This window comes from Bidens hawaiensis, unplaced genomic scaffold (genome assembly GCF_021521415.1).
Source record: "Bidens hawaiensis isolate Kalapana, Puna unplaced genomic scaffold, B.hawaiensis_p1.1 tig00020995_1, whole genome shotgun sequence".
NCBI lineage: Eukaryota > Viridiplantae > Streptophyta > Magnoliopsida > Asterales > Asteraceae > Bidens > Bidens hawaiensis.
Genome location: NW_027493242.1, coordinates 21,783 through 44,212, shown reverse-complemented (window position 1 = coordinate 44,212; position 22,430 = coordinate 21,783). Strand labels below are relative to the sequence as shown.

At 39.6% G+C, this 22,430-nt stretch overlaps 1 pseudogene; it reads left to right on the top strand.

The window, feature by feature from the left end:
* Window positions 1-19,842: 19,842 nt before the first annotated feature.
* Window positions 19,843-20,628, top strand: LOC143562404 (secreted RxLR effector protein 161 pseudogene; annotated as a pseudogene).
* The last annotated feature ends 1,802 nt before the right edge of the window (window positions 20,629-22,430 follow it).

Sequence of the window (22,430 nt, the reverse complement as noted above, 5' to 3'; positions counted from 1 at the left end):
TATATACCTACACTTTTATATTTCTTTCTTTTCTTTTCATTGTTGTATAATTTCTTTTCATAAACATCGAGTATAATTCCGACTTAGGGCATTAAGCCTTTATAATATTTTATTATTATTTTAGTAGGGTAGAAAGCCTTACCTTTCCTTGGCTTAATATTTCCTAGATACTTGAGCAGCACTTCTACGCCGCTTAGCCTTTTCAACACTCGCCTTGATCGCCACTTCACTTCGGCACGCTTCTCGAGACACCAACTTTTCACTGCACGCACTTCAATATGATCGTCGGGACGTCGGTACGGGATCACCTTCTTGATCATAACGTCGTTGGGGAGTGGTATGAATATCGAGGTATTGCACGTTTATCGAGGAATCGAGGCACAGTTTTCGAGGTGTATCGATGGTACGAATTTCGAGGCTTAGAGAGATGTTAGAGAGAGGATTGAAAACTGATTTTGGGTGTGAGTTTATGAAGACCCTGGACCTGCTATTTATAGGCAAAATTTTGGATCCTATCGCGTGATCCTATCGCGATACGCGATACGCTCCTAGTCACCCATCGCGTAACGCGATGTAGCTACGCACAGTCACAACGTAGGTCTGCCACGTGTTGCTACGTGGCAGACGGTGTGCCACGTGTTAACATGTGTCGGGACACGTGGCGAGAGGTATGCCACGTGTGGACACGTGGCAGTCTTGTGCCAGAGGTGTCAGGACACGTCATCGCGATACGCGATGACGTAGGTTCAACCAGCTATCGCGTATCGCTGTTGACCCTTCCAGAAGGTTTGACCAAGCCCCATCGCGATACGCGATGGCTTGTCCCTTGTCCCCATCGCGTAGCGCGATAGGACAAGAAAACAGATTTTTCATTTTTAACTTTGGAGTTTGAATTTGGCAGAATTAGTCCCTTAACTTTGGAGAGTTGTCATTTTTGGCCCAAAATTCCCGTGATGTTACATCCTCCTTACCTTGAAATAAATCTTGTCCTCGAGATTGCTTCACGAGAATAAGTGGGGGTATTTCTTTCTCATTTCAGACTCAAGTTCCCAAGTATACTCGGGTCCTCGTTGGGAATCCCATTTTACTTTCACTATTTTCAAAGTTCGACTTTTGAGCTTCTTAAGTTTTGAATCTTCGATTTGAATTGGGTGCTCAACAAATTTCAAGTTCTCATTAATTTCAACATCTTTTAACGGCATCGAGAGAGATTCATCGGCTAAACATTTACGCAGATTCGAGATATGGAATACATCGTGTATCCCTTGCATTTCCTCAGGTAGTCGCAATCGATATGCGACGGTACCAACTCGTTCAAGTACCTCGAAGGGTCCAACGAATCGAGGACTTAACTTTCCTTTCTTGCCGAAGCGGACTACGCCTTTCCATGGTGAGACTTTCAAAAGAACTTTATCACCGACATTGAATTCTAACGGCTTACGACGGACATCGGCGTAACTCTTTTGGCGATCACGTGCCGTCTTAAGTCGTTCGCGGATTTGGATAACTTTGTCAGTGGTTTCTTGGACTATCTCGGGTCCAGATAATTGATTATCTCCAGTTTCAGACCAACACACGGGCGTTCTACATTTTCGACCAACAACGCCTCAAACGGTGCGGCTTGAATACTTGCATGATAACTATTGTTATACGAAAATTCCATTAGGGGTAAGTGGTCATCCCAACTTCCACCTAAGTCTATCACGCAAGCTCGGAGCATATCTTCCAACGTTTGAATTGTCCTTTCGCTTTGCCCATCAGTTTGTGGATGATAGGCGGCGCTAAGGTTAAGCTTTGTGCCTAGCGCTTGTTGAAAGCTCTTCCAGAAGTGAGACGTAAAACGACTGTCTCGATCAGAAATAATGGACAACGGTACCCCATGTAGGGCCACAATATTGTTAACATAGATACGAGCTAACTTGTCCATTGAGTAAGACTCATTGATGGGTATAAAGTGTGCGGACTTTGTTAATCGATCCACAATTACCCAGATTGCATTATGTTGTCGAGTCGTTTTAGGGAGTTTGGTAATGAAATCCATGGTAATCAACTCCCACTTCCATACGGGAAGTTCGGGTTGCTGAAGCAATCCCTAAGGCTTTTGGTGTTCAGCCTTGACTTTCAAACATGTCAAACATTTCGCCACATGCGAAGCGACATCCTTTTTCATACTGTTCCACCAATAGTTTGCCTTGAGGTTATGGTACATCTTGTCGCTCCCGGGATGCACCGTATATTTAGACTTATGGGCTTCGTTTAATATCTTCTCACGCAATCCCCCAACAATTGGTACCCAAATTCGGTTTCCCATTCTAAGAATACCATCATCACCTTTGACTAACAAGTCAATGGTGCCATTACGTTTTTCATCAGAGATTTGGTTCTCATTGATTGCTTGAGTTTAAGTGGATTTGATTTGGTCAATAAGATCGGTTTGAAGTTCTAGCCTTAACGCTCGGACTCTTTTTGGCTTTTCGTGTTCCTTACGACTTAAGGCATCAGCCACAACGTTGGCTTTACCTTCGTGGTAGACAATTTCGCAGTCATAGTCGTTTAGGGTTTCCATCCAGCGTCTTTGGCGCATGTTCAGCTCTTTTTGATCAAAGATGTGCTTTAAGCTCTTATGATCAGTGTACACGGTAAATCTTACTCTATAGAGATAGTGCCTCCATATCTTAAGGGCGAAGATTATGGCGCCTAACTCTAGATCGTGAGTCGTATAATTCTTCTCGTGCACCTTGAGTTGACGAGAGGCGTAAGCGATTACTTTCTTTCGTTGCATCAATACGCATCCCAAGCCGGAATGGACGCATCGCAAAAGACGACGAAGTCTTCAATACCTTCTGGCAAGGCCAGTATAGGAGCTTGGGTAAGCTTTTGTTTAAGTATATCGAACGCCTCTTGTTGCTTTGTTCCCCATTCGTATTTGATGTTCTTTCGAGTCAAGGAGGTTAAGGGAACAGCGATTCGAGAAAAGTTCTCGATGAACCTTCGATAATAGCCGGCCAATCCCAAGAAACTTCGAATCTCGGTTGGCGACTTTGGGATCTCCCACTTCGAGATAGCTTCAATCTTAGCGGGGTCCACTTGAATTCCATTAACATTGATGATGTGACCAAGAAATTGCACCTCGTGCAACCAGAACTCGCATTTCGAGAACTTGGCGTACAGTTTCTTGGCCCTAAGAATTTCAAGTAACGTTCGAAGGTGATTTTCATGATCGGCTTTAGTCTTAGAGTAAATTAATATGTCGTCGATGTATACGATTACAAACTTATCTAAGTAAGGCTTACAGATACGATTCGTCATATACATGAACGTAGCCGGCTCATTAGTAAGTCCAAATGGCATAACAGTGAACTCGTAATGGTCGTACCTTGTTCGGAATGCGGTCTTTGGAATGTCTTCGGATTGAACCTTAAGTTGGCGATAGCCGGAGCGAAGATCGATCTTGGAAAAGAAGCTAACACCTTGAAGTTGGTCAAAGAGATCGTCGATTCGAGGGAGTGGGTATCGGTTCTTGATCGTAACTTTGTTGAGGGCTCGGTAGTCTATGCACATTCGCATGGATCCATCCTTCTTCTTGACAAAAAGTATCGGCGCTCCCCATGGCGATGAACTTGGTCGTATAAATCCTTTCTCGAGAAGCTCATCAAGTTGTTTCTTCAGTTCTTTCATCTCGGTTGGTGCAAGGCGATATGGAGCTTTGGCGATCGGAGTAGTGCCGGGAATGAGATCGATTCTGAATTCCACCTCGCGGTCGGGAGGAATGTTAGGGAGTTCGTCGGGTAAGACATTGGCATAATCGGAAACAACGGGAACGTCTTTGATTTCTTTGGGTTTAGATTCTTCGGTGACGTAGGCCATGAATGCTAAGCATCCTTGATTTAAACATTTGTTAGCCCTTATCATGGAGATTAGGCTAACTTGGCCCGCGTCCTTATCCCCTTCGATTCGTATCATACTTTTGTCAGGGGCTCGAAGTTCAACAGTCTTGATATTGCAAAGGATACGGGCATGGTTGTCGGATAACCAATCCATACCCAACACAACATCAAAACCAGCAAGAGTCATGGGCAACAATTGAATAGGTAAAACGTAACCGGCTAATAAGATTTTTCCGTTTTCTAAAGCTTCGAAGATTTTAACAATTTCACCACTAGCGGTCTCGACGCTTAGAGTTTTATTAAGTTTGATTAAGGGTTCGTTTAATAGACCACAAAACTTATAATCTATAAAACTTAAATTGGCTCCTGAATCAAATAAGATTCTAGCATAGGTATTGTTAACAAGAAACGTACCGGTAATGGTTTCCGGTGTATCGGCCGCTTTCTTCGTATCAAGGACGAACACTCTTGCATTGCCCTTCTTGGGCTCACTCTTTTGACCGCTACCACCCGCACCACCAGCCGCGGGTTTATTCTTGGGGCATTCAAAGCTAATATGTCCCATCTCCTTGAAATTGTAGCAAGTCATCTTCTTCTTCCAGCAATCGGCCTTGGCGTGACCGAATTTGTGACATGACTCACAAGGACGGGGAGTTAGATGGCATTGACCCCTATGGTATTTCTTGCAAGTTTTGCATTGTGGGATGCCAGAACCGAAGCCAGACCTTCGTTGGTCGACTCCCTTACCCTTGAAACGGGCATTTCCCTCCTTCTCCGTATCTTGCGTCGACACGACCCTCTTATCTTCTTCTTTGTTGCGGATCATTCCGCCCATTAAGTATCCTGCAAATTCCATCGTGGAGTCGGCAGTTTGAGGCAAGTGCGACCTCACCATGTCACGAATTTCCCGCGGTAGCCCCCATATATAGCGTGTAACTTTGCTAGATTCCGGGGTAACCAGCTGGGACACCAAGCGGCAGTACTCGTGAAATTTGGTATTATACTCACGGAGGTTTGTTCCGACAACCTTGTGAGATAGGAACTTGGTTTGGATTTGGTCCGTCTCATGCATCGGACAGAACTTCGACATTATCAATTCCTTAAACTCGCTCCATGACAGCCCATACATTAACTCCCTTCCTCTACTCATGATTAGTGTGTTCTACCACTCTAACACTTCGCCTTTGAACATCTGGGCGGAGTATTGAATCTTCTCCTCTTCCGAACACTTGCTCGTAATTACAATCGTCTCCATCTCTTCTGTTGGGTTTTATACAAGATTATCAAAGTTCAAGTTAACCATATTTAACTAGAAAACGCAACGGAAGCTTAGATTTTAAAACTTGTTATGAACATACCATTATGTTAAAACTAAAACCCAAAGAACAAGGATCAATATTACAAGAACAATATGCTTACAAAATGTAAATGGTACCTTCTTATACCTTATAAGAAGATGTAGATGGATGAAGAAGATGATGTCTTCAAATGGCAAGGTTGCAAAGGAGAAACCCTCAAGCTTTGTATACCCCAAGCTTTGAATCAACAACACCAATTGATGCTAGGATTTGAACACTTTAATCAAGCTCACAAAAAACCCAAAATGGCCAAAGTGGCCGTGAGTTTTTTGAGAGAGAGAAAGAGAGGATGTTTTGTTTACTTGAAATTCAAAATGAGACAAGAACCAAATTGCATGTGTTGTGAATGGAGAAGTATAAAGGAGGTCAACACTAGAAGACAAGGCTTTTGATTGGACCAAAAACCTCCACCCACATGGGGTGGACGGTTATTATTATTATTATTTTTTTTTTTTTGTTTTGTTTTAACCATTAAAACATCTCCATTCATTTTATAAAACTCATTTTTATAAAATGTACATACATTTATATAATTATTTAACCAATTAAATAATTAATTTATATAAACAAATTATCTAGATAATTTATTTAAATCCTCAAGTGTGTTTGTTTAGAAAACCAATTTTCTAAATACTTAGTGTTCGGTATTCGTTTAAATGATCAAATCATTAAAAGAATACATTTGTTGTTGTCTAGCTTGTTATTGGGTATGACCCGACTTGGATCAAACACAGTTAGCCACATTAGTATAAGTATGTGTCTCGGGCATACGTAATTCCAACAATCTCCCACTTGCACGAGATACATAGAAAATTAATGCAAGTGGTGAATACCGCCTAACAACAGTTCACCACCCCTAACGTGTTTGACGAAGTGCCATTCAATAACATCATCCCTTCAAGTTCCTTACTTGATATGATTTAGGTGAATCTATCATTATATCCCTTTGTTACTAGATGTCATGTTGGATCTAAGAGACATAGGCGATCATTCTCTTTACAATTCAACTTTATCAGGCCTTAGACATCTAAACTCTCAACACATAAGAGGAACAAATTCCGTCTTGACTGTATATGCCTCTCACTATCACTTTATACTCCACCCGAGCTCATCCTTATGTACCATCTTTTACGAATAGCGAAGGGGAGAGTCAAAGTGTAATACTCGGTGAAAATCAAGGCCCAGTATACATCTCAGGTCTAAGGATAATATGAAATTCTCCTTTACTCAAAATTACTAATGATCAGGTCCATCGACTCCATGTAGTAATATTGAGAGCGGGTCAGTCCAATATTTGTATCCCGCAAATATCTATGAACCTTGGCAGCAAACCTATGCTCCATATTCATTCCTTATGAATATCCACCAATCCTAGTTCATAATAGTCTTGCTTCATATTTGTTCCCACAAATGTGATCGACTACGGACTTTTAGAATAAGATAACTTATTCATGGATTAAACATGCAAAATTAGAATTTAACTCAAGATTCCATAATCATATAAAAGTTAAATTACAAAAGTCTTTTAAACGTAAATACAAAATAGATCAAATCCAATTACTAGAATATCGAAGTCCTAAGCCACTCGCATGACGCTCATGTTTCGGTCTTTCTAGGAGCTTCGTGAATGGATCCGCAAGATTTTGATCAGTTCCAACTTTGCGAATACATATCTTTCCTTTTTCAACTTCATCCCTTATGTAGTTGAATCTCCGCTCTATGTGCCTTGTCTTTTGGTGCGAACGAGGTTCCTTGATTTGAGCAATCGCACCCTCGTTGTCACAAAAGATTTCTAGGGGGTCTTGAATGGTAGAGACCACCCCTAGATCAGTAATGAATTTCTTCAACCATGCAGCTTCCTGAGCTGCCAATGAAGCGGCGATGTATTCTGATTCTGTAGTGGACAATGCTACCACTTCCTGTTTTGAGCTCTTCCAAGAAACAGCTCCTCCATTAAGAGTGAACACATACCCAGACTGTGATCGAGAATCATCTCGATCAGTTTGGAAGCTCGCATCCGTGTAACCTTTTATAGCGAGTTCCTCCTCACCAGATCCATATATCAGAAACATATCCTTAGTTCTCCTAAGGTATTTCAATATGTTCTTAACAGCCATCCAATGACTGTTTCCTGGATTCTGTTGGTATCTGCTTGTCATGCTCAAAGCGCATGACACATCCGGTCTAGTACATATCATCGCATACATAATGGATCCTATAGCAGAAGCATATGGGATTTGTTTCATCATCTCTTGCTCATCCTTTGAGCTTGGACATTGAGCTAAACTCAATATGGTCCCTCTTTGAATAGGTACAAAACCTTTCTTGGAGTTTTCCATCTTGAACCTTTTCAAGATCTTATCAATGTATGTACTTTGGTTCAAACCTATCAAGCGCCTTGACCTATCCCTATAGATCTTTATTCCCAAAATATAGGCAGCTTCACCAAGATCCTTGATGGAAAATCTACTTCCAAGCCAAGCCTTAACGCTTTCCATGGTTGGAATGTCATTTCCAAATAGTAGAATGTCATCGACATACAATACTAAGAAGGTAATTATACTCCCACTAGCTTTCTTATACACACAAGCCTCATCAGCATTCTTGATGAATCCAAAATTTTTGATTTCTTCATCAAAACGATGATTCCAAGTTCTAGATGCTTGTTTCAATCCATAGATTGATTTCTTTAACTTGCATACTTTATTAGGATGTTTCGGATCGACAAAACCTTCAGGCTGAACCATATAGACATCTTCCTCAAGATATCCATTTAGGAAAGCGGTCTTGACATCCATTTGCCAAATTTCATAATCATAATGTGCAGCTATGGCAAATAATATCCTAATAGACTTTAGCATTGCCACAGGCGAAAAAGTTTCATCATAATCAACCCCTTGAGTTTGAGTGAAACCCTTAGCTACAAGTCTTGCTTTATAAGTATCCAAGTTTCCATGCATATCAGTTTTTCTTTTGAAAACCCACTTACTTCCAACAGCTTTGGAATTGAGTGGTGGTTCAACCAATTCCCAAACTTGGTTGTCATACATGGATTGCATCTCAACGTTCATGGCTTCAAGCCATTTGTCACAATCATTCTTGGACATTGCATCACGGTATGTGGTTGGTTCATCCGAATCTACCACGTAGCAACCTTCTACAAAAAATCCATATCTTTCAGGTGGATTGCTAACTCTACCAGATCTGCGAACGTTTTGTGTGTTTTGATCAACCACTTGATCACTTTCAACAACCTCTTGTTGAGTGCTAGTATCAACCAATTGTGTATCATCTTGTGATTCTTGATCCTCATCAAATTTCACTGTTCTACTATTAGTTCCTTCCTCAAGGAACTTAGTTTCCAAGAACTTACCCTTTCGAGCAATAATAACATTTTGCTCACTAGGGTCGTAAAAGTAATATCCTATATCATCTTTAGGATAACCTATAAAGATACATTTAGTGGATCGGACTTCTAATTTGTTTGGGGTGTATTGCTTTACATAAGCTTCACAACCCCAAACTTTTAAGAATGATAGCGATGGAGCCTTTCCATGCCATATTTCAAAAGGTGTCTTCTCCACTTTCTTGGTTGGAGCCATATTCAATATGCGAACAGCGGAAAGTAAAGCATAGCCCCAAAATGATAGAGGTAAAGTGCTTCTAGCCATCATCGATCGAACCATATCTAATAGGGTACGATTTCTCCTTTCAGACACACCATTATGTTGTGGTGTTCCAGGTGGAGTAAGTTGTGAAATAATTCCACAACTCTTAAGATGATCTTGAAAAACACCACTTAGGTATTCACCTCCTCTATCACTACGAAGTACTTTGATTGTGGTCTTGAGTTGTCTTTCTACTTCAGTTTTGAAGTCTTTGAACATTTCAAAAGCTTCATCTTTGTGTTTCATTAAGTACACATAACCATATCGACTATAATCGTCAATAAAGGTAATGAAGTATCTTTCACCATTCCTAGTCATTGGTCTAAAAGGACCACATACATCCGAATGTATGATACCCAATAATTCTTTTGACCTTTCAAAAGTTTTATTAAAGGGTTGCTTTGTCATTTTGCCTTGTAAACAAGATTCACATACATCAAATGAGTCATACTCATTTGTTTCTAGAATACCACTCTTGCGAAGAGTTTGCATGCGATTCTTGTTTATATGTCCAAGGCGACAATGCCAAAGATAGGAATCACCCAAGTCCTTCTTGAGTTTCTTGGTGTTGACATTGTACATTGAACTACTATGTGACGCACCAATTTGATCTATTTCATATATACCATTTATGGGTATAGCTTTAAAATAAAATATGCCATTCATCAAAACATGAATATCATAATCAATAAACTTAAGATCAAAGCCACATTGTTTTAAAAGAGACACGGAAATAATGTTTCTCCTTAACTTAGGAGCATACAAAACATTCTTCAAAATTACTTCCAAACCACTTGGAAGCTTTAACAAGTAGTCTCCTTGGGCTTGGACTTCAACTCTTGCTCCATTGCCCATAAAGAGACTAATGTCCCCTTTGTTGAGTTGTTTACTTCTTTTGAACCCCTGCAACAAATTGCAAATGTGAGTTCCACATCCGGTATCAAGTACCCATGTATTTGAAGAAATAACATTTAGTTCAATATGTATAGTAAAGATAATACCTGAGGTATGCCCCGCATCCCTCTTATCTTTTAACGCATTGAGATAGGTCGGACAATTCCTTTTCCAATGACCTATCTCTCCACACTCAAAGCATGGATCTTGCGCCGCAACCTTTTGCTTCTTTTCCTTCGGTTTGGTGGGCGTGATGGCTTTCCTCTTTCCCTTTCCTTGGACGTGGCCCTTGCCCTTAGCAACACTTGCTTTGGGGTTGGAGTTATGTCCCCCTTTTCCTTCATTGATTGTTAGAACGGGTAAAACCCTTTTACCCATTCCCGCTTCGGCCGTTCTTAGCATTGCGTGAAGCTCACCAATGCTTTTGTCCCACCCATTCATGTTATAATTCATGACAAAGGTTTCAAATCTTTTGGTCAAAGAGTTGAGGATCAAATCCGTAGCCAACTCATTAGACACGGGACAATTCAACCTACGAAGCTTTTCGATGTAGCTTTTCATCTTTAGGACATAAGATGAGACGCTTTGGGTTTCCTCCATACGACATGCATGAAACGCTCGAACCGTTTCGAAACGTTCCGCTCTAGCTTGTTGAAGGAACATTTCCTTCAATTGAGTTATCATGTCGTATGCCCCATGATGCTCGAAATCCTTTTGGATTTCGGGAATCATAGTCCCTAACATGAGGCAAGAGGCTTGCACCGAATCTTTGGTGTACTTGACCCAATTGTTATACGCCTCCTCATCTTCCACGTTAGGCTCGTCGGGAATGGGATCGTCTAAGACATATGATATCTCTTCTTGTTTGAGAACTATTCTCAAGTTGCGATACCAATCCATAAAGTTATTATGGTTTAGACGATCCTTTTCAAGGATGGTTCTTAAGGATAGGTTACGGGTGTTATGGGTAGAGGTGTTTGCATTGTTAGCGGCCATCTACAAATTTTAACAAAGTTTTATTTTAGTATTATAAACAATTTAATTATTAATACCCTTTTATTCCAAATTTTAAAATAATAATTAAATTCTAGAATCCAATGATAAATCAAATTTCGGTTAGGTGACCTTTATCCCGTTATTTGATTTAACAAGGTAGTCAATCTTGACAATTGCAACCCTTTGCAACTTCTAGAGGTATGGGACCATTCGAAATCCTTATTTCGTGTTGGCATGTTTATCCCATCAACACCATTGGATCCCATGCTTAGGTGACCTTTATCACATGGTTTCCAATTCAAGTCGTCCTACTTGTATAAACATGTAAGATTAACATACAAGTGGTTAGGTGACCTTTATCCCACAAATATGTTAATATTACCCTAAGTATATTAGTTTGCTCAAAATGGTTAGGTGACCTTTATCCCATTAAAAGTTCCCTAATACGTTAAGTGTCATACAAAAGGATGGTGTTAGACTTGTTTCTTTGGTAATTATGAAAAAAAGGATTTTAAATTTTTCAAATATTCTAGTTGAAAAACATTATGCCATATCCTAACATGCATTTAGAAATATGGCGATTTTGAAAACCAATTTTCAAGGTTCTAGTTATAATAAAACCAATTTTATTATAGGTGAGTGATGCTTAGTTTTAATAAACCCATTTAATTAAACTAATTGACGCGATATTACCAAATATATATTAGAACCCGTTTTATGCTTGTTGTCGTTCCTATGTGACGGTTTGGATATCCTAATATCTATCAACCACACATTACATTAAGTAAAACAAACAACCAAGCATACACATGCAAAATATAGTCATAACCGAAAACCGCTAAATTTGACCATACTTGTTAGCCGAAACAAGTATAGGTCATAAGTCACACCTAAGGGACAAAACATGACACAAGGATGGAATGTTGACTCCCACTTGATCTTGCATCCAAATGCTTCAAGTTTCCTTTCCAAGTTGTTGTGTTCTTGTTGGGCTTGTTAATGGGCTCCAAACTTCCAAAAGTCTTCTTGGGCCCAAGAGTGAAATTTATGGGCCTAATGGGCTTGAATCCCATGATGGGCCGGTGAGGCCCAACAAGCCCAAAATTTCGGTCCAAGGCCCAAATCCACCAATTCTTGCATCTTCAATTTTTACAAAATGTATCCTAATACATATTTTTCTAAAAAAAAGGAAAATGCAACTAATCTATTTATTACATACCAATTTATGAATAAATAAATTACACAAGCCTAAGATTATGAATTATTACAACCATATTGAATAATAAACATAATCAACATACACAAACAACAATCAACATATCCAAGGTCTAGGTTTCGGTTATGACACATCCAAACATACCAAATGTTCTAAGCATGCAACCTAAGCAACCAATGCCCAAAATATCACAAATACAAAAGGTGCCCCCCCCCCAAGAGGCTACGGCCACCCCCCCCCCCCCAAAATTTACAATTTTGATATTTCAACATCCAAATGTTAAATGGTTTCCTAAGATCTTTCCATGCATGTCAAGATCTTACAAAACCATGAGGGGTAAAATCCACCAAATTTTCGGACCCCTTTTTCACCCATGAAAAAACCCGAAATTTATGAATACAAAAGAAGCATAAGTCCTTGTAACCGGCTCTTGATGCCATTGTTGGGTTTTATACAAGATTATCAAAGTTCAAGTTAACCATATTTAACTAGAAAACGCAACGGAAGCTTAGATTTTAAAACTTGTTATGAACATACCATTATGTTAAAACTAAAACCCAAAGAACAAGGATCAATATTACAAGAACAATATGCTTACAAAATGTAAATGGTACCTTCTTATACCTTATAAGAAGATGTAGATGGATGAAGAAGATGATGTCTTCAAATGGCAAGGTTGCAAAGGAGAAACCCTCAAGCTTTGTATACCCCAAGCTTTGAATCAACAACACCAATTGATGCTAGGATTTGAACACTTTAATCAAGCTCACAAAAAACCCAAAATGGCCAAAGTGGCCGTGAGTTTTTTGAGAGAGAGAAAGAGAGGATGTTTTGTTTACTTGAAATTCAAAATGAGACAAGAACCAAATTGCATGTGTTGTGAATGGAGAAGTATAAAGGAGGTCAACACTAGAAGACAAGGCTTTTGATTGGACCAAAAACCTCCACCCACATGGGGTGGACGGTTATTATTATTATTATTATTATTATTTTTGTTTTGTTTTAACCATTAAAACATCTCCATTCATTTTATAAAACTCATTTTTATAAAATGTACATACATTTATATAATTATTTAACCAATTAAATAATTAATTTATATAAACAAATTATCTAGATAATTTATTTAAATCCTCAAGTGTGTTTGTTTAGAAAACCAATTTTCTAAATACTTAGTGTTCGGTATTCGTTTAAATGATCAAATCATTAAAAGAATACATTTGTTGTTGTCTAGCTTGTTATTGGGTATGACCCGACTTGGATCAAACACAGTTAGCCACATTAGTATAAGTATGTGTCTCGGGCATACGTAATTCCAACATCTTCAAGCCACCTAACAGTCGCGATGGCTCCCTTATCGCCGTGGAATTCTTTCGGCCCATAGTACTTGAAGTCTTTGAACGTACACCCCCCAATCTTAAGCCTTTTAAATTCTTGACGAACGCCTCCATCAGCGTTTGACTCGTGTACACTCTCATCCATACGAGAAGGTCTAGAGTTGGGTTTGGAAACATATTTTCCAGACGGATTAACCGAGTGAGAATGTTTCGTTTGACAAGATTGGGACCTAGCCAAGGATCCTTCCCTAACAGCGTCTTTAATCATCTTTTGGATTCGATCCATAAATTTTTCGGGAATTGGATCTTCTTGTTCTTTTTCAGGTCCTTTTCCTTTTTCTTTTTGTTTTTCGGATTCCTTTCGGGAAACCTCAACGTTATTACTTTGTTGAGACATTTATCTTTTTCTTTCTATTCTTTTATATCTGAAATTTTAACGAATGCTCTTCATTAAACAAACATTTTATTTCATCATTTGTATATACCATACAGGGCATATACAAGGATTATTACAACATACTTATATATACATTCATATTCGATGTATATATATTCTTATCCATACATTATTCATCACATTACACATAAACTAGATTACACACATATATTTGAGCACGCACACGCTTCTTCTCTTGAAACACACCATTACCACCATCATCTCAGTCCTTTAGAAACTTCTTAACAACCCTAGTCAGTTTGTTGCATTTGTGAAGAAGCTTCTCTCCTATCTTCTTCTTCTTTTTCCCTTCTTCAGCCACCTTCTTCCTCCAATCATCCGTCTCGTGTAACGCACGATCCAGGTGTTCTTCATACGATTGCGGAATAACGTCGGGGTATCCATATTGTGGCGGTGGGTCACGGTAACCCAGCGTCACCATCTCGAAGTGCTTTCTCGGTTCAGGATACAGGACGTAAGTCTGATCAGCTGCAAGGTAGAGGTATGTCTTGGCGGCTTGATTTTGCTCGCGAATCTCATCAGCATGTTCTTGAATTGAAGGAATCCTTCCTTGAAATGGCGGGAAGCTTGATGAAGCTTGGTTCCTTAAATGCTCAAGATACTGCACATACGGATCGACAGGACCGTAACTTGGTTGTTAGAAGTGAGTGATCCATCAATGGACGTTGATATCTCATTAGGGTTGTCGGGATGCTCTTCTTCCGGTTCGGTTTCTTCCATAGGATCCTCATCTTCGAGATCCTCCTCTTCTTACTCCATAGTCTCTTCCTCCTCTTCCATATACGGAGTGGCTTCGTTGATTATCGCAGGCATCTTGAAACTCTCGTAAGGCATCGTCACCCTCATTCTTGGTTTACGGGATGATCCTTTGCCATTGTTGGGTTGTGAGTTGACTTCATGAGTGGTAGAGCTTCCAGTATACCACCTTCGCTACTCGAAGTGGCACTGCATCCAATCGGAGGATAGGGATTTTGGCTCTTCCTTTATGGGTCGGTTTGAAAGGAAGGTATAAGATGGGTGTGCATTTGGGAAATATCCGGTTGGGTAGTGTTGTGGTACTTGTGGTGGTTGGTAGGTGGGAATTTCTGAGGGATGGTATGCTGGTATTTTCATGGGTTGATACATAGGCATTGTCGGTGGATGATAGCTCGAGTGTCTTGATGGTTCGATTCTTGGTGGTGGCGGACTATCGGGTAATTTAATTGGGCATTGCTCAGTCCCGGGGAAATATATTGGTTTGGGTCGTTCAATGTATTGGTTGTGGCTAAAGAAGGCCTCAAAGTAATCTTCATCCATGACGTCCTTTGGGAATTTGTAGTATTCCCTTGCTCTTCTTGCTTCATTATCATAATACTCCATTAATTTCTCATAAGACATCTTTGGGTGGTTTAGAATGTAGAGAGGGAAAGAAAAGGTTACCAGCCAATCTTATCCCTATTCAATTAAGCAAGTAAGGATAATTTTCCTATGCTTGGATCGAAGCTTGGGTATTGTTTTATGATACCCAATTCGCTAAGATCGATGGCTCTGATACCAACCTGTCACACCACCATCTAGGGCCTAGGGGCGTGACTCGATAGTTGGTACCACATTTGTAAATAAATCAGAGTTACGATTGTTATCGGAAGACTTTATAAAATATAAGGATTAAAGTTGTAAAATATTTACAATACAAAAGATGGAAACAAGTTCCATTTGTGTTTACTTGTTTTAAGTTTACAAAACCACCATTTAGCTATATTAAAATTTGACAAAAATTATCCGAGTCATCAGATTCTTGAGCCTTCGTCTTTTAGCTCTAATCTTGGTTACCTGCAAAAATGTTATAAAAATACGTCAGCAACAAATGTTGGTGAATATGCTGACGCGAAAATATTTTCTTTTACTTTGCTACCCCTCGAGGGTTACACGTGTCTCGGCCCATCTTGGCTTAGGAATAACAAAGTTAAAACAATATCATTATAAACTCGAGCCTCTACCTAGGTCATCCCAGCAAGACACCGCAGCGTCCCGACATACTTAGGTACCATAAATATACACAAGGTCATTCTCACTCGAACATACTTTGGTTCGGTCCATCGTGGCTGGAGGTCGTGACCAGGCGTGGTGCGATGTGCCTACCGCATTTTACCACATATGTAAGGATTCAGACAAACGTATACTACAGCCTGAGGGCTAGGCATTTACTCTTATTAATAATGTTTTTAGAGACACTTAGTCTCATGTAAAGTTTTACACATAACACGTTTGTTTATTTGAAAATAAGTTTGTAAAGGTGGGGCGTATTCACCTTTGATCGGGATCGGTTTCCAACACCGTCCTTGCGTAATCTTTCTTGCTATCTCGCACCTATAGTTCGAGTATAACTTTTATTAGTCGGATATACAATCCGGATTAAGACCTTTAGTCTTATTACCTCGATGAACCTTTAGTTCATTTCTTTTACTTTAAAACCTTTAGTTTTAAAAGCAATATTTATAAACCTTTAGTTTATTATAAAAACCCTACGTTTCTTCTTTTCTAAGAAACGTATCTTTTTTCTTTTATTATTTAAGAATACCCTTATTACTTAAATAATATTCACAACAAAGAATTATACATATATAATCACACACACATATATATATACCCACACTTTTGTATTTCTTTCTTTTCTTTTCTTTGTTGTATAATTTCTTTTCATAAACATCGAGTATAATTCCGACTTAAGGCATTAAGCCTTTATAATATTTTATTATTATTTTAGTCGGGTAGTAAGCCTTACCTTTCCTCGGCTTAATATTTTCTAGATACTCGAGCAGCACTTCTACGCCGCTTAGCCTTTTCAACACTCTCCTTGATCGCCACTTCACTTCGGCACGCTTCTCGAGACACCAACTTTTCACGGCACGCACTTCGAGATGATCGTCGGGACGTCGGTACGGGATCACCTTCTTGATCATAACGTCGTCGGGGAGTGGTACGAATATCGAGGTATGGCACGTTTATCGAGGAATCAAGGCACAGTTTTCGAGGTGTATCGATGGCACGAATTTCTAGGCTTAGAGAGAGGATTGAAAACAGATTTTGGGTGTGAGTTATGAAGACCCCGGACCTGCTATTTATAGGAAAAATTTTGGATCCTATCGCGATACGCGATAGGCTCCTAGTCACCCATTGTTGGTGCGTTTTGTGACCGTCGCTATGCAATTCTGACCAGCGGAGACGAAGTGGTGACGTTAGAACAACTTCACCATAGGCGAAGTTAGAACAACTTCACCATTGGCCCAAGCCCAAGCCCAAGCCCACGAAGATATTTGTCTATATATATGTGTGTAATGTTTAGGGTTTTGAGTTAGTTTTTCAGTTGTGTTAGAGAAAAACAAAGAGAGAGTATTTGTGAGAGAGAAACCGAGAGGGAGAGTCGTGTGGGACGGCCCGAGGTAGAGCTCACCTAGGGTCGGCCGTGTCTTTGTTTTGTCTTTCGGTATGTAATGTGTTGGTTTAATATATAAAGGATCTGCAGATTCGTTTATCCCATTCGTGTGTTTGTTTGTGTGTAATCGTGTTCTTCGTCTCCTACACCATTAAACGAGTCTAGGAGGATTCCGCACTCCTAGACCTCGTGCGGATCTCGTATCGGTCAGCGACGCCCCGGGGGGACTTACAAGTGGTATCAGAGCCTTAGGCTCTTATGCTATGGTTCGAGATCTGCTTTTTGGTGTTTCTGGCTCTTTTCTGATATGTTTTGGGCCGAACAGCCGTTTTGGGAAGTTGTCGACTGAATTTTAGGGTTTTGGCGAAGTTAATGAAGGGCGAAGTTACTGGTTAGCTAAGTTAATGAAAGGCGTAGTTATCTGTTGGTGAAGTTATCTGATGGTGAAGTTATCAGGTGGTGAAGTTAATAGGTGGTGAAGTTATCAGCTGGTGAAGTTAAAGAGGGGTGAAGTTATCAGGTGAAGTTCACAGGCGAGATTATGCGATGTTCACCCGTAAGTCAGTCTAACGATATGTTTTCCTTTCCTCCCACGTTCAAGATATGGTATTTCCAAAAAAAAAAAAAGGTATTTTCGGGAAATTTTCTTGAACGAAAATTCTCATATGTCATTCATATGAAGAGAGGATCATTTGGGAAAAATTTGGTGATAATATTTTTGTTTGGAGTTTCGCCCGAATAGCCACGTTTACACGATTATTGTGAGACCGAAAACGTTGTTCCGACAACGAGTGAAACTTGATATCTCTTGGTCTTACGTGTGAACAAATACGGGTCAACTCTGGATTTGGAGTTGAAGTTGCGAATGGGATATTGATTGAAACTGGATATTGACACATATTTGGTTATTTGGGTGTTTTTGGGCGAAGAAATAATTAATGTTCGAGGTTGACCAACTGAAGAAAGTCAGATTTTGTTCGGGTTTCGTCATTATTGGATCGTGGTCAAAGCTTATTATTTATGTTATTTTCAAGGCGTTCGAGAATTGGATCCTGAAAACGTGGGATACGAGCATCCGGGATGCTTATTTATTAAGGTGAAAATTTTTGAACAAATTGGATTTAATCGGGAATTAAATTGTTTAAGCTCTCAACCTGAAAATGTGGGATACGAGTATCTGGGATACTTATTTATTAGGGGTGAGCTACTTAAATAAATTCATTCTCGGAAATAATAAGAAAGTCATTTGATCGTTATCTCTGGTGATTGAAGATGCTTAAGATTTATTAATGGTCATGTGTGTTAGATTCTGTCGAGGTTGTTTTTGTGATGAAACTGATCACTTGCTGTTGAGTAGTTGAAGATTAAACCTTATCTTACAAACCGATTATGGTTGAGACGAATGATTAGGTACCGGATTGTCACGAACAAAGATCTCGATCGAAGTAATCTGGAGGCGCTTACACTGAAGAGGGATCTGATATGGAAGACGCCGGGTGATTGGTAGATTTGTGGAGCTACAAGACAGTTTACACGGCTGGTTGAAGACAGGATGGATGTTGCATGTATATGTGAAGTTCAAGTTTGAAGATCACAGTGCAATCGAGTCCTACCAGAAGAAGAAAACAGAAGGTCATCAGTTAAGGGGGTGTCTGTTGGTGCATGTTTGTAACAGATGATCTTTTGTGTTTGTTAGAATTGAGAGCAACGGTCAAAGGGGAGTCTGTTGGTGCATTTTGTGACCGTCGCTATGCAATTCTGACCAGCGGAGACGAAGTGGTGAACTTAGAACAACTTCAACATAGGCGAAGTTAGAACAACTTCATAATTGGCCCAAGCCCAAGACCGCGAATATATTAGTCTATATATATGTGTGTAATGTTTAGGGTTTTGAGTTAGTTTTTCAGTTGTGTTAGAGAAAAAGAAAGAGAGAGTATTTGTGAGAGAGAAACCGAGAGGGAGAGTCGTGTGGGACGGACCGCGGTAGAGCTCACCTTGGGTCGGCCGTGTCTTTGTTTTGTCTTTCGGTATGTAATGTGTTGGTTTAATATATAAAGGATCTGCAGATTCGTTTATCCCATTCGTGTGTTTGTTTGTATGTAATCGTGTTCTTCGTCTCCTACACCATTAAACGAGTCTAGGAGGATTCCGCACTCCTAGACCTCGTGCGGATCTCGTATCGATCAGCGACGCCCAGAGGGGACTTACACCCATCGCGTAGCGCGATGTAGCTACGCACAGTCACAACGTAGGTCTGCCACGTGTTGCTACGTGGTAGACGGTGTGCCACGTGTTAACACGTGGTGGACGATGTGACACGTGTTTCCATGTGTGGACACGTGGCAGTCTTGTGCCAGAGGTGTCAGGACACGTCATCGCGATACGCGATGACGTAGGTTCAACCAGCTATCACGTATCGCTGTTGACCCTTCCAGAAGGTTTGACCAAGCCCCATCGCGATACGCGATGGCTTGTCCCTTGTCCCCATCGCGTAGCGCGATAGGACAAGAAATCAGATTTTTCATTTTTAACTTTGGAGTTTGAATTTGGCAGAATTAGTCTCTTAACTTTGGAGAGTTGTCATTTTTGGCCCAAAATTCCCGTGATGTTACATATGGTTGTCCGATCCTTAGATATACACAAGGATCCTTTCCGCCCCCAAGAAGAGGGTGAAGAAGTACTTGATCCAGAAATACCGTACTTAAGTGTGATCGGCGCATTGATGTATCTTGCAAATAACACGAGACCTGATATTACGTTTTCTGTAAAGGTGTTAGCAAGATATAGTTCGAACCCAACATGCAGGCATTGGAATGGAATAAAGCACATCTTATGTGGATCTTATATTAGCGGAACACGAGACATGGGACTATACTACTCAAAAGATAACAAGTCACGTCTTATCGGATATGCTGATGATGGATATCTATCAGATCCACATAAAGCACGATCTCAAACAGGTTACGTTTTCACATACGGTGACACAACAATTTCTTGGAAGTCAACAAAGCAGACCCTTACAACAACATCATCAAATAATGCTGAACTAATAGCACTATATGAAGCAAGTCGAGAGTGCGTGTGGTTGAGATCGATGATTAATCATATACAAGGCTCATGCGGTTTAGAAGAGATCCAGATGGGGTCGACAATTATATATGAAGACAATGCAGCTTGCATAACTCAAATTCAAGAAGGATACATCAAGGGTGACAAAACGAAGCATATCTCACCAAAGTTCTTCTCAACGTATGGCCTACAGAAAGAAGGAGAAATTGAGGTTCATCAAATCAAGTCAAGTAAAAATCTAGCTGACCTTTTTACAAAAGCAATACCCAAAAGTAGTTTCGAAAAACTTTCGCAGAATACTGGACTCCGCAGATTGAAAGACATCAACTAGTTTTGAGGGGGAGAATTATGCACAATGTACTCTTTTTTCCTTAGCTAAGTTTTGTCCCACAAGGTTTTTCTTAGTAAGGTTTTTAATGAGCCAACTAACGGATCTAGTATGTAGTATTAATTTATAGGTCCCGAAGTGCCTAATTAACATCGCCCTGAAGTGTGTTGTTAACAGTGTATAATCAGTAGAAATATAGATATATATTAATTTTATCTCCTGTATTCTTGTACATTCAGTTAGATAGTTATCTCTTGTGTGTGTAATGTCGATGATTAAATGAGAATCACATTTTGACTGAGTTTCTGAATTTTCTTTAATGATAGTATTTTTGTGAAAGATGTGGGGTCGATACCGAGAACTTGAGAAGCCAAAGGCGAAGTCGAGGTGACAAGTTCCAACAAAGCAAATCATGGAACCTTGTATGGGGGGCATCGCCCGACACACCAGGAGTCGATATCTATGTCAAAGTACACCTGATGAACCAGGTTAGTTTTTTTTTTTAAAAAAAATTTGTTTAAGTAACTAACAACTTAAACTATTGTTATAAGTTGCGGAGAAGGGTCGTAACCTACATGAAGCAGGTTTTATGCGTAGCCGTAGACACACACAATGAAGTGTGAACACGGGCAGTTGATGTCTGAACAGCTTTTCCTATTTATCCGAAGGCACACAAAGGGTATGTTTGGCAAAACTAGCTGGTAGCTGTAGCTGGAAGCTGTAGCTAGTAGTTGTTAGTTGTAGCTTTTTATAAATATTTAGGTGTTTGGCCGAGTAGCTGAAGCTTTTAATAAAACTAGTTGGGTTCTCGCGCGATGCATTGTTCTAATCCAAAACCTATTCTGACTTAACCATTTTCGACTCAAAACTGTACCAACACGAACCGAACTAAATTAGCCTTTTAAGCATCGACTCGTTCCGACCCTAATTTGGTCTTGCATATGACATGGGCTTGCCTGACTCGACTGTTGCTGATCTTAACAAGTAATCACATAATATGCTAATTTTTTAAAGTTAAAGAAGTATAACAATATGATACTCAAATTAAAGAGAATAAAATGCGCGTTTTTATGATGCAATTTGTTTAAATAAATATTAACATGTGAAAAAAATTATAGTCTTTAAAAAGTCATGGGAAGTAGTTTGTTTTGAATAAGGGTTAAATATGAAATCATTATATAAATTAACAAAAAGTGATGAAAGTTCAAGTAACAAAATTGTAAAATTTGAAATGCTAAAAGCTTGTAGCTTTTTCTAAACGCTACTAGTTGGAGCTTTTAGCTTCAAGCTTTTTCTCATAACCTAAAAGCTTCAAGCTACACCAACCAAACAAGACTTTTCAATAAACATGAGTTTTTTCTTAAAAGCTTGTAGCTTAAAGCTCCTAAAAGCTCCTAAAAACTCTTTGCCAAACATACCCAAAGTGACGGTAACGACTGAGTTATTATAGTTAGCCAATATCCCATGTGAGAAGTCTTACAACCCAAAATGTAGCCCCATATCAATTATTCCATTCCACGAGAACATGACTTTGCCACCATTCAATTATAAATTTATCATCATATTCTAACTTATAATATGAAGATATGTCCCGCAGCACATGCGACCCGGGTATCCTAAAAAGGTCTCATTTTTAACCACACTTACAAAAAGTAAAGTATCGTCCTCCTTCATTCAACTTACTTATTTAATACTTACACTAGACGAAACAGTGCGTACTCTCTGGGAGGAAATGAACACCCGAACTATACCGCGAAAATCAAATAAAAGTGATGAAGAAAGAATTTCAGAAAACCTCTTCTCCA